General features: G+C 46.0%; 1 protein-coding gene and 1 long non-coding RNA gene across 4 annotated transcripts in view; one reads left to right on the top strand and one right to left on the bottom strand.

Moving 5' to 3' along the window:
- Positions 1–18,299, bottom strand: part of LOC143963250 (uncharacterized) — a 95,494-nt gene that overhangs the window by 58,251 nt on the left and 18,944 nt on the right. The gene's annotated exons all lie outside the window — the stretch shown is intronic.
- Positions 8,358–18,299, top strand: part of LOC143963247 (ciliary microtubule associated protein 1A) — a 36,932-nt gene continuing 26,990 nt past the window's right edge. Inside the window, exon 1 of one of the 3 annotated variants that reach the window (XM_077472823.1) lies at positions 8,358–8,595. The gene's annotated coding sequence lies outside the window, so the exon portion shown is untranslated. The remainder of the gene's footprint in view (positions 8,596–18,299) is intronic. The other 2 variants (XM_077472822.1, XM_077472821.1) reach the window with 2 other exon arrangements.

The raw sequence follows: 18,299 nt of genomic DNA, 5'->3' as shown, positions 1-18,299 counted from the left end.
CAGTCTTGTCACTGTCGCCTTCTTCTTCTCCTTCTTCTTCTTCCTTCTGATGTTGACACAACGCTCTCTCCGGCCGTAATGGCAGGGACGCGTGGTGTGGTGACTTATAGGGATACGGGGTGGGGTCACCGGGTGATGTCACATGGTGACCCCGCCCCTTATGATGTTACAGTCCCAGCATCCTCCGGGACTGTGACATCAAAAGGGGCAGGGTCACGTGATATAACTCGGTTACCCCGCCTCTTATCCCTATATAAGTCGCGGCACAACACGTCACTGCCATTACGGCCGGAGAGAGCGTCGTGTCAACATCAGAAGGAAGAAGAAGAGAAAAAAGTCTGCCGGAAAAGTCCGGTCGTGTGTGCAAGTCCGTTCAGAAAGTCTGGAGGACCTCCGCTGTAAAGTCTGGCAGGTTGTCCGCCGGATAGTCTGATCATGTGTACGCGGCATTAGACACGTATTTTTACTGATATATAAAACTACTGTTGTACTCAATAAAGACAGACACCTTGTGAAAACACTCAAAGCTTTTTTCCCATGTCTCATGTGGTGTCTCACAGATCCAAAAGGGTCCCGGTGGTCTGCCTGCATAAACCAGGGTGGTTGTCAAGGTGTATAATTCCTTTCAAGTATAACATGTTTTTTATTTTTAAATTTAAAAAAAACAAGACTTTAGTATCACTTTAATGATGATTAAGAAGGTTTAGTTCTGCTTTAATGCTCAGGACGAGTTTTGCAAGGTTAGCATTTGTTAGCAAAACTGTACTTACTGTATGTTTGCAATAAATGTTTTATTGGTCATGTAGCACTGACCCCGAAGGAGCTGCTGGTTTGATTGGGCTTACCGTTACCTTCTCCTCCTCGATCTGTGTCTAGAGGTTCCCATGGTAGATGGCCCAGTAAACTCAGAGATTGAAGACAGATCCGCATAAAGGGATTTTTATTTGCAAAACGTAGGCAACGAACAGTCTCTTAAAATAGGATTGGAAGGTTAGGAAGGAAGTTCAGGTACTTTTAGTGTCAAAGTCAATAATGAAGGACTTGCTTACTTTGTCTAAATCCAGAGAATAGCCATTCACAACTGGATGTTCACTCAAGTTGGATAGTCCCTCTCTCACAAGGCCTAGCAGCCAACAAGGTGCTTTACTCAGGAACAAGTCTCTGCCACAGACTTTGTAGAACATACAGGAATACGTCTCTGCCACAGACAGTGTTGTAGACTTCAGGAAACGAACACTTATGGAACACTCATGTGATACCTGGATCTTTCAGCCAGATTGGCCATGAGACTAGATTTACTTAGGTACTTCGGCCCTTCCAGGCTCTTGCTAAGAAACCAACCCGTATGTGGTCTTCTTCCGAAGAGTCCTCCCCCGGATAGCTATGAAGTTACTGGTCCTCTCCAACTACCGGAGATGGCACCGGACCACCTCGGAATCCTGCTTTAGTTTCCTTGCCTCGGGCTAGCCAGCCCTGTGACAACAAGTCAGGTGGATCTGCACCCCCGGCCATAGCCTTCCTGGGGGCTGGTCAGGAGGACAAGGACCATGGAGTCAGAACATCCTTCTGGACTGGAACCCTAAACCACGTGACATCCGCATCTTAAGTACCCTCCCCCAGAAAGCACAGCAAGAGTGACACTCCCACTGGGCGGACTTCGAGAGAGCGTAAACTTAAAGCACCCAACTAGACTGTGGTTCCATGCCTAACAGAAGAGACAGTGCTCCTTGTGGCCAGGCTGAATATCCTATAGTCCAGTCAGACTGATGCTGAGGTCTAAATTTAGAACAATTGTACCCAAGCCAAACTGCAGTTCAGGTGTAACCTTAACTTTTAAAAAGCATAGCGCGTGCTCTTCAGGAGCCGGCGCTACAGTCAAACAATGTAGAGTCTAGTTACACACACTTAACCATTGTTTAGTCTTGAAGATCTACACATCTTGCCAAAGACATATTTGCCAGTCTAAGTGTGATAGGATAACATGAAAAAACAAACATTTTTTAAGGCATTAGACCTTCTGAGGATTACACAACATCTTTGAGTAGAGCTGCAGTGGTATGAAGTTTACTTAAAGAATCTGTGATAGCAAATGGTTCTTAACATCTCTCAAAGGGTTGGAAATGGTGATGAAATTATGGCCAATCCCTGGTATGAAAATCCACATACCATTAAGACACTCAAGAGTAAGGCATGGTCAGTAAAGCCGCTTACACACGTAGCCGTCTGTCCGACATACTTAGTCTGGCGGACTTCCTGCCAGACTGTCCGTCAGACTTTCCGAACGGGCTACTTGCTCACACACGGCACTTTTTCAGCGGACTAATACGGCGTACTAAGTCCGCCGTACTATCCGCCCTACTTTTGAAATGAACGGACTCACCCACACACGCGGAGGAAAGTCCGCTCATTTCGAGCACATCTCCAGGTAGGCGGGGCCCGCGAAGGATACATCGCTGGCCCCGCCGCCTGGTATGGACTTAAAGGGGAACTCCAACGCCGAAAAAAAACGGCGTGGCGGTCCCCCCCAGGTCCACATCAGACCCTTGTCCGAGCACGCTACCCGGCCGGCCAGGAAAGGGGGGACGAGCGAGCGGCCCCCCTCCTGAGCCACCCCAAGCACCTTGTCCCCATGTTGATGAGGACAAGGGCCTCTTCCCGACAACCCTGGCCGTTGGTTGTCAGGGTCTGCGGGCGGGGGGCTTATCGGAATCCGGGAGCCCCCTTTAATAAGGGGGCCCCCAGATACCGGCCCCCCAAACTATGTGAACGAGTATGGGGTACAATGTACCCCTACCCATTCACCTGTAAAATAAAGTACAAAAAAAAAAAACACAACACACAAGATAAAATAATTTATTGCACAGCTCCGGGGGTCTTCCGTCTTCAGGGGTCTTCTCGCCGGACTCCTCCGCTATCTTCTTGTAGCTCTTTTGCTAGCGGAGGAGCCTGGCTTTCTTCCTCACCGCCGGCCTCTTCTTCTGACTTCGGGGGTCTTGTCCCCCTCTTCGGTTCTTCTGCCGGGCCACCGCGCCTTCTTCTAGCTCTTTTACAGGCGGTCTTCTGTCGCCGCCGCCGCTGCCTTCCGTTCTTCTCTTCTTCTTCAGATGTTGCCTCGCCGAGTCCTCCGCTCACAATGACGGGGACCGGGCACGCGGCGACTTATATAGGGATAAGGGGCGGGGTCTTCGGTTGATGTCACATGGATTGATGTCACATGGCGACAGTCCCAGCATCGTCCGGGACTGTGACATCGTAAGGGGGCGGGTCACCATGTGACATGAACCCATGTGACATCAACCGAAGACCCCGCCCCTTGTCCCTATATAAGTCGCCGTGTGCCCGGTCCCCGTCATTGTAAGTGGAGGACTCAGCGAGGCAACATCTGAAGAAGGAGAAGAAGAGAAGAACGGGAGGCGGCGGCGGCGGCGACAGAAGACCGGGCCACCGCCTGTAAAAGAGCTAGAAGAAGGCGCGGTGGCCCGGCAGAAGAACTGAAGAGGGGGACAAGACCCCCGAAGTCGGAAGAAGAGGCCGGTGGCGAGGAAGAAAGCCGGGCTCCTCCGCTAGCAAAAGAGCTACAAGAAGATAGCTGAGGAGTCCGGCGAGAAAACCCCTGAAGACGGAAGACCCCCGGAGCTGTGCAATAAATTATTTTATCTTGTGTGTTGTGTTTTTTTTGTACTTTTATTTTACAGGTGAATGGGTAGGGGTACATTGTACCCCATACTCATTCACATAGGGTGGGGGGCCGGTATCCGGGCCCCCTTAATAAAGGGGGCTCCCGGATTCCGATAAGCCCCCCGCCCGCAGACCCCGACAACCAACGGCCAGGGTTGTCGGGGAGAGGCCTTTGTCCTCATCAACATGGGGACAAGGTGCTTTGGGGTGGGGGGGCCGCGCGGCCCCCCCTTCCCCAAGGCACCCCCCCATGTTGAGGGCACACGGCCTGGTACGGCTCAGGAGGGTGGGGCGCTCGCTCGCCCCTCCTTTCCTGGCCGGCCGGGTAGCGTGCTCGGACAAGGGTCTGTTGTGGACTTGGGGGGGACCCCCACGCCGATTTTTTTTGGCGTTGGGGTTCCCCTTTAAGTCCATACCAGGTGGCAGGGCCAGCGGTGTCTCCTTCGCGGGCCCCGCCTACCTGGAGATGTGCTCGAAATGAGCGGACTTTTCTCCGGGCGGGAAAAGTCCGCTCATTTCAAAAGTAGGGCGGACTGGCATACACACGGCCAGATTGTCCGCCGAAATGCGAGTCCGGCGGGAAGATTGGAGTGTAAAACTACATTCTAAGTCCGCCGTACTTTCGGGTCAAAAAAGTATGCCGGAGGCTACACACGGGGGGATTGTTTGGCGGACTTGAGTTTGCCGGACTTTTCCACTCGCTTGTTTGATCGTGTGTACGCGGCATAAGAGTACCTTTCTGCAAAACAGGAGTGTTGATGTCATAAAGTTGATCTTATAAAAAGAAGAAAGCAAAGAGAGGGGTAGGACGGGGTAGAGGGAAAGAGTTGAACCAGAGGGGGCCTTCACAAGCAGGATTAACTTTCTATTGGTCAGCTTCAGAGCGTTATAGCTTCAATAGCTATAACAATGACCTGGCAGAGACCTGCAGCAAATCTGTTCACATGTGGGAAATCCAAAGATGTGGCACAAAAGAGTGGCGGTAGGTCTGCAATATTATCGGCTGAGGTTCCTCTTTAACGAAGGACAAAATTAAACCTATGAATTACTAGATAAAACTCCCCATATATACAAGCCCCAAGTATTTGCTGACTGCTGAAAACAACAAGGTCAACCCTATCACTTACAAAGTGAGGCATTTTTGTTTTTGCTTTTGTTAATCCTCCCCAGCTTATCCCTTGTTGTGCCCTAAATTTTTTTTCCTCTTTGCTACTCGGCTAAGAAATCATTGTGGGAATGTTATGATATACGATATAGTAAATTGCTACGTTAGCACTATCTCAGCATTTTCTAATTCTTTGAGTCTAAGAAGAATGTACAGTCACAGCTAAATGCTAGTATTAAAGGATTTTTTTGCCCGGGTAGTTTGAGTAAGGATATGTTTTAGTTAGTCATTTCACATTTAAAAGGGACCATAACTATACTTCATTTTAAGTAAGCTTAGGCTCACTTTCACTACTCAAACTTTGTTCTTTAACTCTAGTTCCTCAGTTGTATAGGTCACTGGTCTAGGTCATTGGTCTGGGATAGCCCAGTGGCCTATACACCTGCGGAACGAAATGCTGTTAAAGCTTCCTCAAAGCAACCAATAAGGTTTTACCATGTAGGCTAGATTAATTGTTTACATTATCACATTTTCTGCAGACGTATTTTTAACTCTAATGCCGCGTACACACGACCAGACTTTTCAACATCAAAAGTCTGACGGAATGATTCCGGCAGACTATTCGATCGTGTGTGGGCTGCAGCGGACTTTTGATTTGCAAAAGTTTGACAGACTTTAGAAATGGAACATGTTTCAAATTTTTCCGAAAGAACTCCGCTGGACCCAGTTCCTACCGAGAAATCCGCTCGCGTGTGTGCTAGTCCGACGGACAAAAACCGATGCGAGGGCAGCTATTGGCTACTGGCTATGAACTTCCTTATTCTAGTCCGGTCGTACGTCATCACATTCGAATCCGTCGGACTTTGGTGTGATTGTGTGTGGCCAAGTCCGTTCATTCAGAAAGTCCGTCAGAACTCCGTCAGAACTCAGTCGAAAGTCTGTCGGACCTAAGTCCGGTCGTGTGTACGCGGCATTAGGGCTAGTTTACACTTGCTTTGTAAAAGCTCTCTGAACACCAGTCAAAGCCCCTGTCACTAAATAAAACAATCCGGTTTACACCTCGCTTTTGCTTCGATGGGGCTTTGATGAGGCTTTGGTGGGTTTTCGGTGAGGCTTCAGTGGGGCTTTAAGTGAGCTGTGCCATAACCTTCTATGGAGGCTTTGAAGATGCTTTGAAGCACCACTAAAGCTACATGGAGTATATTTTTGAAGCGAAGCTGAAGCAAAGCAAAAGCAAGGTGTAAAAAGTACTATAAGCTAACCATTTTATTTAGTGACAGGGGCTTTGACTAGTGTTCAGTGAGCTTTAATAAAGCTTGTCTGAAGCCTTGTTTTGAAGTAAGTGTTAATGGGGGTTATTTACGAAAGGCTAATTCATTTTGCACTACAAGTGCAAACCAGTGCACTTGAAATTGTACTGCAAGTGCACTTGGAAGTGCAGTCGCTGTAAATATAAGAGGTAGATCTGAAATGAGGGGAAGCTCTGCTGATTTTATCATCCAATCATGTGCAAGCTAAAAGGCTGTTTTCTATTTTCCTTGCATGTCCCCCTCGGATCCACAGCGACTGCATTTCCAAGTTCACTTTCAGTGCAATTTCAAGTGCACTTTGCACTTGTAGTTTGCACTAGTAGTGCAAAATTAATTTGCCTTACGTAAATAACCCCCAATCTGTGTTAAAAACTGAAGGAAGTGTAAACGAGCCCTTTCTAGACAGCACATACTGTTTAACTGTAAAGACTCAACTGGGGGAAGTACCTGTATGGATGTTGCATATTCTCGTTAGTTTTTCCACAAATATAGTGGTAGGCTAAATGCTGCCTAACCAAATGGGCCTATAGTGTCTATAGACTGCTTTCACACTGTAGCGCTAGTAACAAGGGTTGTAGATATTTTTTCTTAAAGGTGTTCAGTTTTGGGCACCTAGAGGCAAACTATTGGCATGGCAAAATTGTGCTAACAGTAGAAGCAGCTTAAAATTTGAGTTTACTCACAGTGATAATTTCCAAAATTATTTCCCGTGTTCAGTGGTCACTTCTATATTATGCTCTCACCACTGAACACGGGAAATAATTTTGAAAATTATCACTTCCCTCTCCTTCACGCACGGAAGATTCCGTCACTCACCAGAGACTTTTATTTTATTTTTATCTTTATATTTTTATATCTGTATATTTTTATATTTTAATTTTTTTCATTGTTTATTTGTTTTTTTCCTGCACTGCACATATCTTCACTTATATTTTTGAAGTGTGTCAGTCATCACGAAATTACTTCTGACTACACTTTGCATGATATTTTGTGCAATACACCTTATAACCAAATATAGTCACCATATTTTTAATAGTTCTGAGATAACACAATTTATTTTGTTTCCATAATTTTAATTCACGAATGATAACATATAGTTATTGGCACATGTAAACTCACTGGCACTTGCACTTTAGCAACATATTGTTTGAGTCACTTTGCGAATAAGCAATTTCCACTTTATGGTTTTTTTCATGTTTTTCATTTAATTGCCAGCACGCTGACCATTACAAAGTTAGTTTTCATGCACAGGTCTATTACTTGCACTTTAGTATTATTGATAGTAATATTTGGATGAACATTTCCTATTTTATGTCTTTTATTTTATGATTTCCATTTAATTGCCAGCACGCTGAAAATTATACATAACAGAGTTTTCACGCACAGATTTGTAGTGTGTACTGTGGGAGACCAGATATAGTGAATACAGTGTCCTGGGTTTAGCAACACTTTAATGTTTGTTTTTACATGTACCTCCTTCCTTATGAAAAAATATGGTACATGCATAATTTTTAAATTAATATTAGCACTTGTGGCTGTGGTACTCATCTTTTCATTTGCAGGAGTGACGTCATCCTGCACTGGTCAATGGAGGAGCCGAAGACTGGCAAACATAAGATGTCGGCACTGGTGAGGGATGGGATTGTTGGAGTGAAGGTAAGTTTAGTTCCACTTTACGAGCCATTGTCTCTTGACAGTTGGCCTCCGCAATAGCAACCAGCTCTCCTCCTTTCTTCCCTTGTTGTGGTAATTGTATGTCGTTTTTCACCCCTTATCTAAAATGGAACTAAAGTCTCTTTATTGCAGAAGAGACAATGTCAATGTAATGCTGCTTCTGCAATAAAATGAACCTACCTGCCTGCTCAGTGTACACTTGAGCACAGCACTGGGATGACTGCCCTCCTGCGCGTGCACAGGAGTGATGTCATCCTGTACCAGCCAATCAAGATGGCCAAAGAAGAAGCCGTAGAGAAGATGCCGACACTGCCTAGGGACCTCTCGTACAAGTATTTTGGACTTTGCTTCCTCTTTAAGGGGGAGACTAATTTATAGAGTATTTGTCTTATATGGTTTTCTTCTACTAAAGCTTGAGTTTTATCACCAGTTTGGTTTTACGTTATCTATTTTGTTCTGTACCGTTTATTAATAAATTAACCAATAAAGTGCCACAGTCATTTATATTACCAAAAAATTTCATAGTTCTGCATTTTTTAATACACATTGTTATATATATTTTTTTATTTTTGTCAGTTTAGGGGTACCGCTTGCATTCCCATTCTCATGTCGATCGTAGAAGAGCTTCTAGAAAAGTACTTCAGATCACTCAGGTGTGAACCAAGGCTACCTGTGCTTCAGCGTTGGATGTTACCGTGGAGACAACCACAGCGAGAACGAGTCTGAGCCGAGAGAGAACAAAGTGAACGCCGGAGGGAGGGGAAGACTGCTGTGTCAGATGGAGAAACAAGTGTGAGAGTGTTCTTTTTCCGTTCCTGGGGGCACAAGGTACTGTGCTACACTGTCATCATGTAGGGACTGTATGGGGACTGATCCCTGGTAAATGCACTGCTATTCTGTAACTAAAGCTGAATTGAGAAGAAGTAAAAATACATAAGCCCTTGTACACGCGGTCAGACATTCTGACAACCAAATCCGTCGGATTTTGTCCGAAACTGTTGCATACACACGGTCGGACGAAGTTGTCGGAAAATCCGATCGTTCAGAACTTGATGAGGTTTTTTAGTTATGACCGGACTACGTTCAGGCTAGTAGCCAATAGCTTTGATGTAGGAATTTGATCTGAGCATGCGTGGCACTTTGTCCAATCGGAAATCTCTACACATGATCGGAGTATGTCCGATCGGAGCATTTTGTCGGAAAATTTTACCAACAAGTTGGAAAACTTGGTCCGTCTGATACTCAGATGGAAACAGTCCGATGGAGACCATACACAGTCGGAATATCTGACAAAACGGTCCGATCGGACACATTCCGTCGGAATCTCCGACCGTGTGTACAAGGGCTTAGACTGGTTCAGAGAATGATCAGTGTGAGGACTGAGTCCTGAATGAACTGTCTTGAGGTTGTCTATGTGGAAACACTAATTACCTGAGGTCAGTGACTATACCTTTATTGTACGTGTACACGGGAATATACGGTATGTCCTCGTATTCTCTTGGAATGTGTGTCTGTTGCTATACAACTGGAAAGATAGCACATAGTAAATAAAACCAGCTAGTTACTAATTACTAAGGTTTGACCACTAAGGTCGATTACTGATGTAGACCTAAAACTATGACTTACTGAGTAAATGCAAAAATATATATATGTGTATGTATGTATGTATGTATGTATGTATGTATGTATGTATGTATGTATGTATATATATATATATATATATATATATATATATATTGTAGACATGTCACTGGAGAAGTGATCGAGGGGGTGTACATCTCACCTAGGTTGCTACACAGTGTGAGATGGTAAATCCAGGATGGATCAGTTTCTCAGCAGCGATATGCTGCTGAGTTGTTATTTAATTTTGCCGGGCCTGGGTTTATATGGAATGGCAGGTAGGTTTGGTAGAGGGACCTGTCATTCCACATCCCCCGATCCAGTTCTGGGTTTGGGATCAGGTGAGCCTTGATCCTAATTAGCCTGGGAAGCTAAAGGATCTGCAGGGTCTGCAGGTGATTGCTCTCAGCCAGGGAATGAACAATCTGTGTGTTGAAGGAAGCTGCAAGCACAGCCACTGCTGGAGCTAAAACTCACCCTGCGATATCCAGGCGAAAGACGCTGTGTTTGTAAGTGTCAGATAGGTGAGCAGAACCTGTTAGTAAGCGCCCAGCCGGGCTAGGACTTTTATTTTTGTTGTACTTAGAAAGCACGGTGTTGCTGTATATTTTGTTTGCTGGACTGTTTGTACCACGAATAAACGCCAAGATCTGATTTATAATTTCCAAGTCTGCTGTGAACTGTGTCCAAACACACCCTACCCCGGGAAGATCCCTTACAATTGGTGGAGGTAGCGGGCAACACGGTTGCTAGGGGCAACGGTGTGGACAGACTTGGCTACAGCTGCTTATGTCTTGGGTGAAAGCTGCAACTACACTCCAAGAACAGTCCAGCAACATGGAGGAGATGCTGAAGCAGTTTATGCAAGTGAGTTTGCAACAACAGCCACGACATGAACAGTCCATGGCTGCACAACAACAACTTATCGAGCACCTGATAGCAAATCGAGAGGCGCCTGTGGTTGCTAATCCACCCACAGTGATGGGAGCCGCTCCAGAGATTTTTTTTGGGAGAAGGACTGTGCAGAAAGCGCTGCAAAAGATGACTGCTGAGGACGATGTTGAAGCCTATCTAACAGTATTTGAGCGCGTGGCTGAGCGAGAGAAGTTACCAGCCGCTGAGTGGGCAGAGGTAATTGCGCCCTATTTAACAGGTGAACCTCAAAAGGCCTACTATGACCTCAGTGAGCAAGAGGTTAAGGACTATACTCGGCTAAAAGAGGAGATACTTGCCCGACTAGGAGTTACTACTGCAGTCCGTGCCCGGAGGGTACGCAACTGGAGCTACAGTCTGGACAAATCAGCGAGGTCCCAGATGTATGACCTAATCCATTTGGCAAGAAAGTGGTTGGAGCCAGACACTTCTACTCCTGCACAAATCCTAGAGAAGATCGTGATGGATCGCTACCTCCGAGCGCTTCCTACTGACCTGCAACGCTGGGTGGGACAAGGTGATCCTAAGAATGCAAACGAACTTGTCAACCTTGTGGAGAGGTTCCAGGCGACTGAGGACTACCTCCGTGATGTTCCTGCAGCATCTTCACCTCCCCGGAGCGCCAGACCTGTGCCGTCAGCTGGTAAGAGACTTCCATCTATTGGGGGAGTGTGGAGGGGTGCTGATGGGGGGAAAAGGGCTCAAGTGGTGTCTCAGGGACAAAAGGCTGGTGATGGTCCCGGGTGGCTAAGGGGCTCTAAAAAGGACTCCTTGCCAAGGGGACCAGGCCCTATCCAGTGTTGGAGATGCCATGAGGCGGGACACGTGTCTGCCCATTGCCCCCTTACCACTGAACCCATGGAGTGTGACGCTAGCCGGCGTCAGTCGCTATTTGCGGAACCATCTTGTGCTGCAGTTCCTGGACTAGAGACTGAACCGCAAATCTGCGACATCACAATCAATGACTTTCCTGTTAAAGCGTTAATGGACTCAGGAAGCCTCGTAACCTTGGTGCATGCTAGCCTGGTGACTGGGGACTTAGAGTCTAAAAAGCATATGAGTGTTGTGTGCATACATGGTGATACAAAAGTGTACCCTATAGTGCTGGCTAAAGTCGGGACTGAACAAGGCACCGTACAATATGAAGTGGGTGTGGTTAAAAACCTCATGCATAATGTAATATTGGGGCGCGATTTTCCATTATTCTGGGCTCTCTGGGAAAAAAGAAAAATCCCCAAAAGGAGTGAGGATACCTCTAAGGTGGTTGCCTTGTCCACTGTGAATGATAAAAGTGTACAGGATGAAAATGATTGTTTTCCTTTGCAGGTCCTGGCTGGGGAGGAGGAGGCTCCTCCCACTGAGCAAAATATACTAGACTTAGAGGTGTCTAGCGATAATTTTGGGGCTGCACAATTACAGGACCCCACTCTCAAAAATGCGAGAGAGCAGGTTGCTGTTATGAACGGGGTACCTCAGGAACCAGATGCTGAAAAAAGATTTCCACATTTTTCGGTGACTAATGATCTTTTCTATAGAGTCAATAAGGTTAAAGATGAGATTGTGGAACAGCTTCTGGTACCTAAGCCGTACCGGCGTCAGGTGCTTGACATGGCACATAACCATGTTCTTGGGGGACACTTGGGGACTGACAAAACGCGAGAGAGGGTTCTCCAGAGGTTTTTTTGGCCGGCCATATATGAGGACATTAAAAAATACTGTGAGTCGTGCCCCACATGTCAGGTTAGTGCCCCAGTGTCACATTTTCGCAGTCCTTTGGTTTCACTCCCTATTATAGAAGTGCCTTTTGAGCGTATTGCCATGGATTTAGTGGGTCCCATTGTAAAGTCAGCTAGAGGACACCAGTATATTTTGGTAGTCATGGATTATGCGACCCGCTATCCTGAGGCTGTACCCTTAAGAAACACTGCATCTAAAACAATTGCACGTGAGTTGTTTTATATGTTTTCTAGGACTGGGATCCCCAGAGAAATCCTAACTGACCAAGGTACGCCATTTATGTCGAAAGTAATGAAGGAGTTATGCAAACTATTTAAAATCTCACACATCCGTACCTCTGTATACCACCCCCAGACGGACGGATTGGTGGAGAGATTTAATAAAACTTTGAAACATATGTTGAAGAAAGTGGTGGCAAAAGATGGTCGTGACTGGGATCATTTATTACCCTACCTCATGTTTGCTATTAGGGAGGTGCCCCAAGCGTCCACAGGGTTCTCACCATTCGAGTTGGTCTATGGTCGTCACCCTAGGGGTCTACTGGACATTGCAAAAGAGACATGGGAGAATGAGTCCACCCCATACAAGAGTGTTATTGAGCATGTAGCACAAATGCAGGACCGTATAGCCACTGTAATGCCCCTGGTAAGGGAACACCTCCAGAGGGCTCAAGAGGCCCAAAGTAGAATTTACAACCGGTCCGCAAGAATCAGGACATTCAACCCAGGCGATAGGGTCCTTATACTAGTCCCCACTGTTGAGAGTAAATTCTTGGCGAAGTGGCAAGGTCCCTATGAAATTGTTGAAAAGATCAGTGAGGTGAACTACAAGGTGCACCAACCAGGTAGAAGGAAGCCTTTCCAAGTTTATCACATAAACTTGATCAAGCCCTGGAAAGACAGGGAATCCTTGGTGGCGACAAATACTGTTAATAATTTGTCACAACCAATCCCTCCAGTCAAGGTAGGTGATACTCTATCAGTGTCACAGAAACAGGAGGCTCAGGAATTTTTACAGAAAAACAAAAACAAGTTCTCTGACCTCCCAGGGCGTACACACCTCATCCATCATCACATTGAAACTGAGCCTAGAAGCAGAGTAAACCTTAAGCCCTATAGGATACCGGAGGCACGTAGGGAAGCCGTATCTGCCGAGGTAAAACGTATGCTTGCTCTGGGGGTAATTGAGGTGTCACAGAGTGAATGGTCCAGCCCAATTGTGCTAATCCCAAAGCCCAATGGAACTTGGAGGTTCTGTAATGATTTCAGAAAGTTGAATGAGATCTCCAAGTTCGATGCGTATCCTATGCCCAGGGTAGATGAGTTGATTGAGAAGTTGGGTAACGCCAGGTACATAACCACCCTCGATCTCACAAAGGGCTACTGGCAGATTCCACTTTCTGGTGAGGCTAAAGAGAAAACTGCATTCTCCACCCCTGATGGGCTATTCCAGTATGTAGTGATGCCATTCGGGTTACATGGAGCGCCTGCAACTTTCCAGAGGTTGATGGACTTGATTCTGCGACCACATCGTGATTACTCAGCTGCCTACCTCGATGATGTGGTCATTTTTAGCCCTGATTGGGAAAGTCACCTCTGTAAGGTACAGGCCGTGTTGGATGCCATAAGTGATGCGGGGTTGACCATAAATGCCGAGAAGTGTGCTCTAGCCCTAGAAGAGGCCAAATATCTAGGCTACATTATTGGGAGAGGGTTAATTAAGCCACAGCTAAATAAAATTGAGGCAATACAGAATTGGCCTAGACCCCTGACAAGGAAACAGGTTAGAGCTTTCCTGGGTATTACGGGGTATTACCGTAGATTTGTGCCGAACTTTGCCTCAGTTGCTGCTCCACTAACTGACTTGACAAAGGGCGGAAAGACAGCAATGGTCACGTGGACCCCAGAGGCCGAGAAGGCTTTCCAAAGCCTTAAGTCTGCCTTGTGCCAACCACCTGTCTTAGTTACCCCCGATTTCAGGCGAGAATTTCTGGTCCAGACAGATGCCTCTAACACAGGCTTAGGTGCAGTACTCTCACAAGTAGTGAATGGTGAGGAGCATCCAGTGACGTACTTGAGTAGAAAACTAACCCCGGCCGAGAAAAATTATGCCATTGTGGAGCGAGAATGTTTGGCAGTAAAGTGGGCCCTAGAATCGTTAAAGTATTACTTGCTAGGCAGGAAATTCAAGTTGGTGACAGACCATGCCCCCCTAACATGGATGAAGTTAAACAAGGAGAGAAATGCAAGAGTGACTAGATGGTTTCTCTCCCTACAAAACTTTAATTTCACTGTGGAACACAGGCCAGGGAAATTACAGGCAAATGCTGACGCATTGTCAAGGGTAAGTTGTCTGTGGGGACAAAAGGCTCAGCCCTCCGGTCTGAAAAAGAGGGGGGGGATATGTAGACATGTCACTGGAGAAGTGATCGAGGGGGTGTACATCTCACCTAGGTTGCTACACAGTGTGAGATGGTAAATCCAGGATGGATCAGTTTCTCAGCAGCGATATGCTGCTGAGTTGTTATTTAATTTTGCCGGGCCTGGGTTTATATGGAATGGCAGGTAGGTTTGGTAGAGGGACCTGTCATTCCACATCCCCTGATCCAGTTCTGGGTTTGGGATCAGGTGAGCCTTGATCCTAATTAGCCTGGGAAGCTAAAGGATCTGCAGGGTCTGCAGGTGATTGCTCTCAGCCAGGGAATGAACAATCTGTGTGTTGAAGGAAGCTGCAAGCACAGCCACTGCTGGAGCTAAAACTCACCCTGCGATATCCAGGCGAAAGACGCTGTGTTTGTAAGTGTCAGATAGGTGAGCAGAACCTGTTAGTAAGCGCCCAGCCGGGCTAGGACTTTTATTTTTGTTGTACTTAGAAAGCACGGTGTTGCTGTATATTTTGTTTGCTGGACTGTTTGTACCACGAATAAACGCCAAGATCTGCTTTATAATTTCCAAGTCTGCTGTGAACTGTGTCCAAACACACCCTACCCCGGGAAGATCCCTTACAATATATATATATGTATATGTGAAAAATGTAAAAAGTATTGGGACACCTGCCTTTACACGCACTTGAACTTTAATGGCATCCCAGTTTTAGTCCATAGGGTTCAATATTGGGTTGCCCCAGCCTTTGCAGCTATGACAGCTTCAACTCTTCTGGGAAGGCTGTCCATAAGGTTTAGAAGCGTGCCTAGGGGAATGTTTGGCCATTCTTCCAGAAGAGCATATGTGTGATCAGGCACTGATATGGACAAGAAGGCCTGGCCTGCTGTCTCCACTCTAGTTCATTCCAAAAGTGTTCTATTGGGTTAAGGCCAGTCATGGTCCTCCATCCCAAACTCAGTCACCCATGTCTTTGTGGACCTTACTTTGTGCATTGGTCCAAATAATTTGTTGGAGGGGGGATTATGGCGTGGGGTTGTTTTTTTAGGGGTTGGGCTTGATCCCTTACTTAAAGTGAAGGGAACTCTTAAAGCATCAGCATACCAATACATTTTGGACAATTTCATGTCCCCAAATTTGTGGGGACAGTTTGGGGATGGCCCCTTCCTGTTCCAACATGACTGCCCACCAGTGCACAAAGAAAGGTCCATAAAGACAAGGATGAGTGAGTTTTGGGTGGAGGAACTTGACTGGCCTGCACAGAGTTCTGACCTCAACCCGATAGAACATCTTTGGGATGAATTAGAGCGGACACTGAGAGCCAGGCCTTCTCGTCCAACATCAGTGCCTGACCTCACAAATACGCTTCTGGACGAATGGTCAAATATTCCCATAGACATACTCCTAAACCTTGTGGACAGCCTACCCAGAAAAGTTTAAGCTGTTAAAGCTGCAAAGGGCGGGCCAACTCAATATTGAACCCTACAAACTAAGACTGGGATGCCATTAATGTTCATGTGCGTGTAAAGGCAGGCGTCCCAATACACCAAAGTAATATTTTTTTCCTAAACTGCAGGTCCTTGATTCTTGCCTGGACCTCGCGCATGCGCAGAAAGGCCACTAGTCACTCCGAGACGTGGATGCAGTTCTGCAAACTGTCTCTTGGAATTTCTACATCATGCATCCCAGAAGGCAGCTTGGAGGATCTCATGCATAAAAAGAAATGGCGCAAGTTCTATGCCAGTTTACTGGCAAGGTCCTCAGCCTGTCTGTGTTTGTGTAGGAGGTACAGTGCATGCGCAGATACAATGCAGGTCCCATAGACTTGACATAGATGCTCTTATGCTGTAAAGTACTGCTTAAACTGTCGGCACTATACAAGGTGTGTCTAAAATATTTGGTGATTGGTATCGGAAAAAAAACAAACCAGAAGATAAAAACCTTTATTGGTCTTCAAAATAATAGCCATCCTTCACAACACACTTTTGGCAACGTTCATAAAGCTTGTGGAAACTGTCAGCAAGGCCTCTTTAGGAACCAATGGCAGAACTACTGTCACACATCGTCTTGAACGTTTGTCTTGATCTGGGACTTTTGCAGGTCACTCTTTTTGGGTCGCAAGGAGGACGTGAACATCATCAGTTGCCACTTGGATTCCACAACGAACTGGTATCACCAGGTCTCACCCCCTGTGACGATGGTTCACAGAAAGGATGGATCTTGATCACACATGGTAATGAAATCTCCAGAGGTTTCCATCCGTTTTGCTATCTGTTCATCTGTCAGCTTGTGCGGCACAAACCAGGAACAGATCTTCCACTTACCCCAAACTTTGCAGATGATGGTGCACACCGTGTCCTTGCTAGTGTCCAATTCCTCCGCCATCAAGCGTAGAGTCAGTCGCTAATCTCGTGCCAGCATTTGTCACACTCTCTCCATCATGTCTGGGGTTCTGCTTCTCAACGGCCGACCCGAACGTGGCTCATCCTCAGTCATTTTCTTCCCATCGCAAATGAGTTTCAATCAGTCGTAAACACCTTTTCTGCTCACGGCTTCCATCCCGTACACTTGCTCCAACATTTCATGCTTCCCCATCGCCGTTTTCCCCAATTTATAGCAGAACTTGATGTTCACTTTTTGCTCCTTTGCACTGTGACCCTACCTCTCTCAGTGACTACGGTTGACTGCCCGCGCAGGTTTAACCTGAGGTTCACGTGTACTCCACGCTAGGTACCACTTCTCGATGTGTCTCTGGATAGCCATGTGCATGCGCGCACACCTGGCCCACGTTGCCATTGAGATATTGGACCATTCATCAAACTTTTTAGACACACCGCATATAAATTCTGTATATTAATAATAATAGATCCCGGCATCATGTCTGCACATGTGCCAGAGCAGTACAGGGAGAGCTTAGCCTACAAGCAACAGAGCGCTGGAATCACCGGAGTATAGTAGTCAGTATGTTTTTTATTACGTTCATATAGAGACAAGTTTTAGTATTTAAACATTATATTTTTAACCCCCGTGGAGGTATTCCCGAGTCTGGCTCGGGGTGAAAATTCAGAACCATTAGCGGTAACCCCGTGCCAGACTCTGGATCGTATCGCAGGATCCAGGAAGAGCTTACTTACCTTATCCCCTGGATCCAGCGATGTCCCCCGCAGTGCTCATCCTCCACTTGATCTATCACGGAGCCGAGCTCCGTTCCCTGTGAGCGTTACAACGCACGGGGACGGAGATCGGCGCCAAATTCAAAAAGTGAAACACATACATTACATACAGTATAATGTAATCTTACAGATTACATTGCTGTATGTAATTATTTCACCTCCCTTTTGTCCCTAGTGGTTTGTCCGGTGCCCTGCATGCAGTTTTATATTATAAAAACTGTTCTTTATGCCTGGAAACTGGAGATTGTCCATAGCAACCAAAACTGTCCCTTTACCTCAAAAGTGGTTTTAGACCAGCTAGAAAACAGCGATAATAAATTAGAATCACTCGCAGAATTGAGCGATAGCGATTTGTGGGAAGATCTGTCATCAAACACTGCAACTGAGCAAATTTCAGTGTTTTTGATTTGATTACATTATTGAAGAATTTTTATTATTATTATATTATTATTTGGTATAATTATTTATAGTTATTTATTATATTTTAATTTGTGATTTTGTTTTTCAAATGTTATCATACCCGGGATGTCTACTAGACTCTTGTTTGGACAGATTTAAGTGAGTTATTCCTAAGAATTACGGGCCTACAATATAAAACGCCAAATTTCTATGAAAAACATTGTACTGCTTTCCGTATCTAAAAATCCGACATAATCATACCGCCAGGGAGGTTAATAGTAAGAGTGGC

This window comes from Lithobates pipiens, unplaced genomic scaffold (genome assembly GCF_037356315.1).
Source record: "Lithobates pipiens isolate NorthernLeopardFrog02 unplaced genomic scaffold, aLitPip1_a1.2 Scaffold_8, whole genome shotgun sequence".
NCBI classification, from domain to species: domain Eukaryota; kingdom Metazoa; phylum Chordata; class Amphibia; order Anura; family Ranidae; genus Lithobates; species Lithobates pipiens.
Note: the sequence above shows the minus strand (reverse complement) of the source record. Positions and strands in the feature narration are given on the sequence as shown.